At 38.4% G+C, this 9,552-nt stretch overlaps 1 pseudogene; it reads right to left on the bottom strand.

The window, feature by feature from the left end:
• Window positions 1-676, bottom strand: part of LOC102027424 — a 3,046-nt pseudogene extending 2,370 nt beyond the window's left edge.
• Between the last annotated feature and the right edge of the window lie 8,876 nt (window positions 677-9,552).

Here is a 9,552-nt window from a genome sequence, read left to right as displayed (position 1 = left end):
CTTCTTCTTCTTCTTCTTCTTCTTCTTCTTCTTCTTCTTCTTCTTCTTCTCTTCCTCTTCTCTTTCTCATTTTTATGATCCATGTCAGAAACCAAGCAGTACCTCAATGGATCTGGATAAATGTCCTCTTTGATGACATCTTCTTATTCATCTGCACCTGCATCAGAATGGTCAGTAAAGCAGGTAGAGAAGCTCTCTAGTTCTTCGTGCTGCTTCTTCTTACTGGATTTTTTCTGCATTTTACTTGATCAAATCCTTTCCAGATTTCCAGTTGATTTCAGTGGACTCTGAAGCTGCTGGATCACCACTCTCATTTGGATAAAATATTTTGGAGAGAACTTTATTTTGTTTTGTTTCATTTTGTTTTGAGACAAGGTCTTGTTATGTAGTCTATGCTGGCCTTAAACTCACTATGTACCCCAGCTTGGCCTCAAACTCATGCATGACAGTCCTCCTGCCTCAGCCTCCTGAATGCCTGGCTTACAGGTGTGGTGTGAGACACTTTGTATTTTCATCTGAGAACTTTATTTTCAAAGTAAAGGTTTTCATCAAAATAAAAGTCTATTGTATAATCTGATTTTATATCTTCAAATTCTGTTATGTTAACTTTGTTCAAAAAATGCGAGGCTTCTTCATCTTGCTCCTCAAGCAGTTTAGACATTTGTTGATCCAACATCTTTGACAAACAATGGTTGGTGCAGTTTATTGTATTTCTGCTCTACTTTCAGTGTCTCCTCACTGACTAGTTTGTGAAGTCTGTTTCATTTTGTACTTCATCAATATGTTCCATGGGTTTTTGTTCTTTTCTTCCATTGGGCAAGTCCAGTGAGGTTGTCTTATCAGCAGATCTTGGGGCCAAAGGTTGTGCGAGTTTCTTCATTGAAGGCATGAGCCAGGACTGGCATTTGGAGGCCATGACATGAGGAAAGCCCAAGAACCAGGCTCAAGGACCATCTTAGACCACAGGAAGGAGCCCAGAAACTGCAAAGCAGTTCTAAAAGAAAAGTGTGTACTTGTGAATGCACACAGTAAAAGGATAGGGTGATCTCAAACAAATAACATAATGATGTACCTGAATACAAGGACAATCCAAATCTGAATCTAGTAGCTGGAAAGGAATCAGAGCAGAAATTAATGAAACTGAGATTAAAAATTGTAAAGAGAACTGAATCAAAGTGTAATTTTAAAAGGATAAACAAGATTGATAAAGTCTTAGCTAAACTTACTTCTAAAAAGGCAAGAAAAATCATTATATCAGTGCAGTTAGAAGTGAAAATTAAGTCAAACTGACACCAAGATTCAGAGAATTAGAAGAAACCACTTCATAAACATATAAACCAAAGAATTGAAGAATCCAGAAGCAATGGAAAATCCCCCAGATGCATATGAATTAACAACATTGAACCAAGAAGATATAAAACCCTGAATAGCAATGAAATAGAAATAATAATAAAAACTACTAATTAAGAAAAGCACAGGCCCTGATGAACTCATCACAGCATTTTACCAAGACTTCAGTGAATATCTAGTGATAAAACTCTTGAAACTCTTTAAAAAATTGAAGGGGACTCACACTTAAAAGCTACCATTTCCCTGATACTAAAACCAGACAATGATTTAACAAAAAAAGAAAGAAAGAGAAAAGAAAAGAAGAAAGAAAGAAAAAAGAAAGAAAGAATGAATGAAAGAAAAGGAAAGAAAAGAAAAGAAAAGGAAAGAAAACTAGAGTCCAATCTCCTTAATGAATATAGGTTCAAAAATTCTGAGCAAGAGACTGGCAAATAGAATGCAAAAAATCATTAAAAAGATCATACATTATGAACAAATTGACTTCATTCCAGGATTGAAAGCATGGTTCAAAATATAAATCAATAAACACAAAACAACAGATGAACTGAAGCAAGGACAAAAACCATATGATCAACTTTGACAATATCCAACATATATTCGTGATTAAAGAAAAACCTTGAGAAAAATAGGTACAGAATCTTATCTCAAACTAACAAAATCAATTTATGGAAAATCCACAGCCAACATCATACTAAATGGAGAAAAGTTGCCAACATTTCCTTTAAAATTGGGAACAAGATGAGGATACCCACTCTTACCACTCTTATTCAATATAGTATGACTTGAAAATTTAGCCACAGGGATCAGGCAGGAAAAAGAAATAAAAGCAATACATATAGGAGAGGAAGAAGTGAAACTGTTCTTTTTCAAAGATAACATGATCTTTCACATACCAGTTTCAAAAAGAAGATTCTTTGAGCTAATAATCTAATTTAGTAAAGTAGCAGGATATAAAATCAACACACAAAAATCAACAGTTCTTGCATACCAAAATTTAGCTCACCAAGAATGAAAGATGTAAATCAATCAAATTCACTGCAACTTCAAAAAATTTAAATATCTAGTAATTAACCTAACCATGGATGTGAAAAACCTGTAGCATGAAAAGTATAATATGCTGAAAAAAAGATTGAAGAGGACATTAGAAAAAGGAAAGAGGTCTCCTACTCCTGGTTAGGCAGAACCAATGTTATCAAAGTGGCCATATTACTAAAAAAATGAGTGTAGATTTAATACAGTCCTGATCAAAACACCAATAGCATTCATCACAGAATTAGAAAAACCAATCCTAAAGTTTATGTGGAACCAGAAGAAACTCAAAATGGCCAAAGCAATCCTGAGTAATCAGAGTAAAGCAAGAGATATCACAATTCTGCATTTCAAGCAGTATTACAAATCTACAGTGATAAAATGACATAGTAGTGGCACAAAAGCAGACATGAGCGTCAGGGCAACAGAATTGAGGGTGTAGAAATTACCCCAGGCTCCTGATCTTCCACGATGATGCCCCAAATGAAACAAAACAAAAACAAAACTGAACACCTCTGGGCAAAAGATAATCTTTACCAAAGACTGTTGGGAAAACTGGATATTCACATACAGAAGAATGAATCTAGATCCATATCTTTCACCATGTACTAAACTCAAATCAAAATGTATCAAAGACCTACATGTTGAAACAAAAACACTGACTGTTCTGGAAGACAAAATAGGTAAAATTCTTAAACATGTAGCCAGAGGCAAGGACTTTCTGAATAGAACACCAATTGAACAAAAAAATCTCATTAATAATCAACAAGTGGAATTTTATCAAATTAAAAAGCATTTGCAAAGCAAACAAAGCAACCAACAGAGGGAACCAACAATCTATAGAATGGGAAATTTTTTCCCCAGGCTCTTCACCAGACAGATGAGTAATACCTAAAATACAGGAAGAACTGAAAAAAAAGTAGGTCCACTGAAATAACAGGTTCAATAAAACCTGGACAGCTAAAATGAATAGACACTTCTCAAAAGGAGAAGTACAAATGATCAATAAGTAAATGAAAAATGTTCAGCATCTTTGGTCACTAGAGAAATAAAAATCACAAGACCTCCAAGATTCCATCTTACTCCAGAAAGCAGGGCTATCTTCAAGAACTCAAAAAACCAAAAAACCCTGGTGAGGTTGTGGGGGAAAAGAACACTCTACATTGTTGGTGGGAATGCAAGTTAGTACAACCACTGTGGAAATCAGTATGGTGTTGAAAAAGCAAAGTAGAAATTCCATTTGATTCACCTATATCTCTTTTGAGAACTTCCCAAAAGAGCTAAAGCCATTATATTACAGTGATGCATGAGTATTTATGTTTATAGCAGCATAGACTCATAATAGCTAAATCTTCAAAGTGATCTGCATACCCACCAACAGATAAATGAGTAAAGAAAATGATATATCTGTATTTCTAGGTCTTTCTAAATAGAGTATTACTCTGCCATAAAGAAAGATAAACTTGAGTCATTTGTGGGAAAATGGATACGCCTGGAGATCATAATGTGAAGAGAAATAAATCAGACACTGAAGGTTAAATCACATGGATTCTCTTATATGAGAAATACAAAGTATATATAAAGAGAAAAATAGAAGAAAAAAAACAGGGAGGTAGACATTGTAGAGATAGGCATGGGATCTGGAGATGTGTGCCTTAGTTACTTTTCTTGATGCTGCAACAAAATACCCAACACTCACAAGTTAAGGGAAGAAAGGTTTCTTTAGCTCACAGTTTGTAGCTGTTTCAGTCCGTACTCAGTTGGCTCCAAGGCAGGGTGGCTTGGCAGAGGGGCATTGCAGAGGAGAATCAGTTCAGGGCAAACATGAGACAGCAAAAACAAGCAAGAAAGGGACCTTAACAGCATATCTCTGCCCCTTTTATTCTATCCATGCTACTTAGGGTGGGTAGCACTCACACCCTTAATCCTAGTGCCCTTGAGCCCAGGATCGCACCATGAATCATTTTAGCATCACACATTCTAGATCTCGCCACCTCTGTAAAAGTCCTACCTATGACTGCACGAGGATTTGGGGTGACAGCTAGACACAAACCATAACAGGGAGACATAGGGAGGGGAGAGGAATGGAGGTGAAAAGGACTGAGATGTGATATGTATATGTACCAATTCTCCATGATGAATGTATTCATTATGTATTACAAATATGGTCTAATAAAAAGACAGAGAGCAAATTTGCCCTTCCTCTGCCCTTTTGTCCTCTGTAGATCTATGGTGGTGAGGATGGGTCTTCCTTAGTATACACAGATCAAATGTTAATCTTTTGCTGAAATACCCTTACAGACACATCCAGAAATAATGTTTTACCAGCCATCTGGGCACCTGTTAACCTAGTTATGCTGACATATAGAATTGACAGATGCAACTCTGAGCAGCATAAAATCCTTGCCTTTCTCCAGGGCCATCTTGTCTCCTAAAGGAGTTGTCCTGAGCCATAAGGAAATATTCTGTGCTTATTTCCTTCACTGATCAAGAGAGACCTTCTGATGGGCAAAACTTCATTCATTAATTTATTCTTCCACACCATCTTCAGGGCCTACCTTTTGGCATGGCAAATGTCTTCAAGGTGTGTAATTGTTCAGGAGATGTCTGCTAAAGCTCATAGTCTACTATCAAGCCTATGGTATGGCAGGTTGTGATCCATTTTACTGAAACCAGATAGGGCAGCCTGTAACAGAATGAGCCAAGTGTTGGGAACTCCAGGTTTGTGAATTAAATCTGGCATCAGATGAACAAGGCAGCAGAGGATTTTCTGGCCACTGTGGAAGGTGTCAGGTGGATGGGGCCTAATAATGCAAGAATGTCAACTGTAGCAATGAGGATCCCAGATTTTTAGGAGCAGGACCTTCCCTGAGAAAAAGATAAGCCAACAGAGAGGAGGACCTGGAAAGTCTAGGGAGCAAACATGAGTCTCAGGCAAGGTTTGGGCATGAGGATCAAGCAGAGGTCGAGTTATCTGATGTAGGGAGCAGGAGGAACGCTGATCTCAGAAACAGGAAAAGTGCCCTACCTTGATGAGGAACAAAAGTTAGATAGCAAGGAGCTTGCCAACAATCAGAATGTTGAGCCAGACATGCTTAAATTCTACTTTCTAAGGCCAGAGTCCTTTCTTTATGTCCCATGAAACTGTGCTTATGTATTACCTGGGGTTCTGAAAATTAATTGAAACTCCATTACTAAGTAGGCTAACAGGACCATAGACAGGAGAGTTCACCATGGCAGAGTAGAGAACCAGTGGATCTAGGAGCTGCTCAACATAAGAAGATGGAAGAACAGAACACGAGGAATAGAGGATGCAGTATCTGTTGAAGGTCAAAGGCCTGGAAGCCCAGTAAAGGGTTACCAGTGTGAGTCTGCATTAAAAAGCTGAAGAAACAAGAAACTGATGATAGCAAAGATTGGAGCTCTTTGAAAACAGGGGCATTTCCTTCTTATTTTCCTGTTTATTCTCTCCAGTCTATGTCCGTATTGGGTTCATGCCACCCGCATCCAAGTTGGCTCTTCTTTCTTGCAGCTTTTGGCCTACATGTCGATCATCCACAGATACAACCAGAACTGCGCTTTACTAATCTCCTCGGCATTTCATATTCCATTCAAGCTGACAATTCACACCTTGTCAACTTGACAACCAGACACAGTTCCTTAAATCACAGTTAATCTCCAGATACAATAGCAAGTTAATAATTATGCTTAACATGACGCAACTGTCCTGTATACAAATGGAAACATACTAATTCCTTCTCTAGAATGGAGGGCAGAGTTATTCTTTGGGTGATCCTTTTCTTTCTCTTGACATTTCGTAATTTAAATATTATACTGTGAATTTTAAAATGCATAACTACCCATATTAGGTCAATTAAAGCTATGTTGCAAAGAAAGAAAACAAGGATTTCTGCTTAATATATGTGTGTATACAAACAAGCATGTTAACAAAATATGAAAGAAATAAAGACAATTATAGTCCTTACTTTTGTAAGTAGTTCTCTGGTCATAGCTGGTATTTACAACTGTTTTCTACTACCTATTCTGTATTCTCTTGGCCTTTAGCAAGCACCACCAGGTCTTGGTTTTTTCCTGGTGGTTAGTGTATATCTTTATTCCTGAAGATTCAGAGCCATTTGACATTCTCCCTGGATTGGGTTGTTGTAGCTTTACACTGTCTATAATAACAGAGCATCGATATACTAGAGGACACTCTAAGGGGTCTCCTGTGCTCCGAACATATTCTTCCTTACCTCCACTGTGGAGTAGTAGTCCAATTTCCCTTTGGTGGTCTGGATCAATAATCCTTGCCAACAGTGTAGCTCCCTTTTTAGTCTGTTAACTCAGAGGCATGAAAATCCCAAGATGGCCATAGGTAATCATAGCTTTCAGTTCAATATAATTAATGTAATCAGTATTCTGCCTCCAGATAGAAACCGTCCCCACTCTGCAACTAGTATGTCTAGGCCAGCAGAACATAAGGTGGCAAGCACAGGAACAAACAATTTTCTGGTAGGCCATTAGGGCTAATAGTGAGTGGTAAAAGTCTCATTTTCACCCCTTGATTGCTGCAACCGTGAGTCCTAGCTATGGAAGAAAGAGTACCACACACTGGACACTGATTCAGAGTATGCACAGGCTGAAGAACAGAGCATATACAGCCTTCTGGAGAATATTATCTAGCTGGCACTGCAGTTTTGTTTTCAAAAGGCTGCCTTCGTGTTCTGTCAACCCAGCTGTTTCTGAATGGTGTAAGACCAGCGAATTCCATCAGCACGAGCTCATCGCTTCACTTTTTTGGCCATGAAGTACATTCCTTGGTCAGAAGCAATGTTGTGTAGAAAACCACGATGGTGGATAAGCTGTTCTATGAATCGATGGGTGGTAATTTTGGGATTCAACTAGGGAGTCTCATAACAATAGGATGGATTTTGGGACCCATTGGATCGACTGAGGGCTAGACCTTGGCAAAACTCTGCAGATCACGTGGATTCCAGAGGCCCTTACTTTTAATGGAAGACCCACAATGATGTTTCATAATCAGGGTTAGTTCAGAAAACCCATGTCCATTAGTGTCCAAAGTGTCTGATCATTTTCTTTTTCTCATGTACCATCACCCTGGTAAAAGGCTATAGATCCCTTTGTGGAGGAGTTGGAGAAAGATTGACAGCATAATTTTTTGGTAATGCACCAGGATCCTTCCTCAAGAAGACCCAAACTTTCCTCCATTCAAGGGGTTTTGGGTTTGTAAACTGACTCATCTGGGATCTGTTGAGAGGCTGGTTTTTTTTTTTTTGTTGTTACTATCATTTGAAGTAGATTTTTGTTTATTTGGTCTACATTTTTCCTGCTTATATGATAAATCCAGTAAAAATTTAGCAGGCTTCCTGTTTCAGTTCAGGGAATGCAATGCCAGTTATCCAGTGTCATAGGTTTACTCATGTTAGAACATTCAGATCATTGTTTTGCTTCTGCTGTCTAGCACAGTATCTATATGTACCTTACCTTTGGCAGTTGAGCACTACCACCTTCCACTCCAGAATATAATTATACCAGTCACATTTGAGTTTCACAATGGAGTGACTGTTGTCCTCACCATAAAGGTCTGGTGTACAAAGAAGAGCAATGATAGAACTTTTCAAGAATGGTGACGCTTTTTTCACAAACCCTTCTTGCAGCATCAGTGAAGGGTACATGATGTCCTGGATCCTTCCATTGTAGAGGATTATGTTTCACCTGGAAAATCGCACCACCATTTTCATCTCCCTGAGCCTTTGCATACCTTCAATGATGCTAAACTGAGGGACATCAGACATCACCAGCTAATTTGCCATGATACTTTTATCAATATCTGAGCCAACCAGCCAAATAAACTATTAGCACCTACTTTAAACTCTCCAAGCTGTGACATTCAATCCAAAATCTTTATTTAATGGGTCCACATCAAGAAATTCAGCAAGGTTCAAGCTTAGGTTTCTGCCACCATGATCTCACACCATTAAGATCCATTTTTATATTTGTTCTCCAGACCTCTGCTTGTAAGAATTAGAAATCTCAAAAAGTTCTTTAAGAATATAGAGTACTTCCTCACGGTTTGTGCCATGTACCGCACCTTTAGGAGCCTTTTGAGATTTGACCTAATTATTGACCGATAGACAAAAGTGGGTGCAGAGTATGGGTCCTGAGAAGCGTCAACATTGTCCTTTTTGGTCACTGTATTGGGGAAAGTTACTACTGTTTCCATAAGTGACATAGGATAAATTTCTCCAAGGAGAGGCAGAATGCCCAGAACCATAAGGGGCAGAGGTAGAGATACCTCTGCCACTGAGAGTAGGGAAATCTCTTCCTCTGGGAAAGTTATTTTATTGGAATTTTGGAGTTCACTGTTCCCATCCTGGTCAGGTTGCTCCCAAAAATCTCCATCCCAGTCTTTTTTGATTAGCTCCCTCACTTTAACTGCAGATATCCTTCAAGGCTGAGTATTAAATTTGCACTGTAATTCAGATGAGATCAGGCACTTTCAGGCTAGTATGGCCATGGACTGGGCTATAGTTCAGTGAATTGCATTATGAGGACTGTGTTTGGGTTTTGGCACCTTCAACCCTATGACTAAAGGAGAGAAGATTCTCCTTCAGGACACTTACAAGTCTTTAAATTATTTATGCATGTCTGGAGCTGGGAATTTGAACCTTTGAGCTCATTATTTTCCTTTAGTAGTTCATCCAGAGATGCTAAGAGCACCAGCCAGCATCATTATATTTCTTACTCTTCCAAAAATGCACAAAAGTATTATATACAGAAACACTCAATTCTGTGCCCCTCACAAGTGGCAAATTAGGATAGTCAGATAGGTCTCTGTCGTATTGTTTTAAACAGTTTATACCGTGGACTATCAGTACTTTCTACATTATCGGAAGGAGAGGCTATAGCAACTTCAGGTCTCATCAAGTTAGAAAGTCAATTCCAGGAGCCACTAAACTGATAAAAGAAATGCATCCCTAACAGTTCCGTTTGTCTAGAACCACTATCACCACCAATGTATGTATAAGTTAATGTTCTTTAGAGTAACCAAATTAATTGAGAATATATATGTAAAATTATGTGAGAGGATTTATCAGATAGGCAGACAGGATCAGAGGCAGGAGAGCTCACAATGGCTGTCTAAGCAGTGGA

The sequence above is a fragment of the Chinchilla lanigera genome, unplaced genomic scaffold, assembly GCF_000276665.1.
Source record: "Chinchilla lanigera isolate Chin_1 unplaced genomic scaffold, ChiLan1.0 scaffold00023, whole genome shotgun sequence".
NCBI classification, from domain to species: domain Eukaryota; kingdom Metazoa; phylum Chordata; class Mammalia; order Rodentia; family Chinchillidae; genus Chinchilla; species Chinchilla lanigera.
Note: the sequence above shows the minus strand (reverse complement) of the source record. Positions and strands in the feature narration are given on the sequence as shown.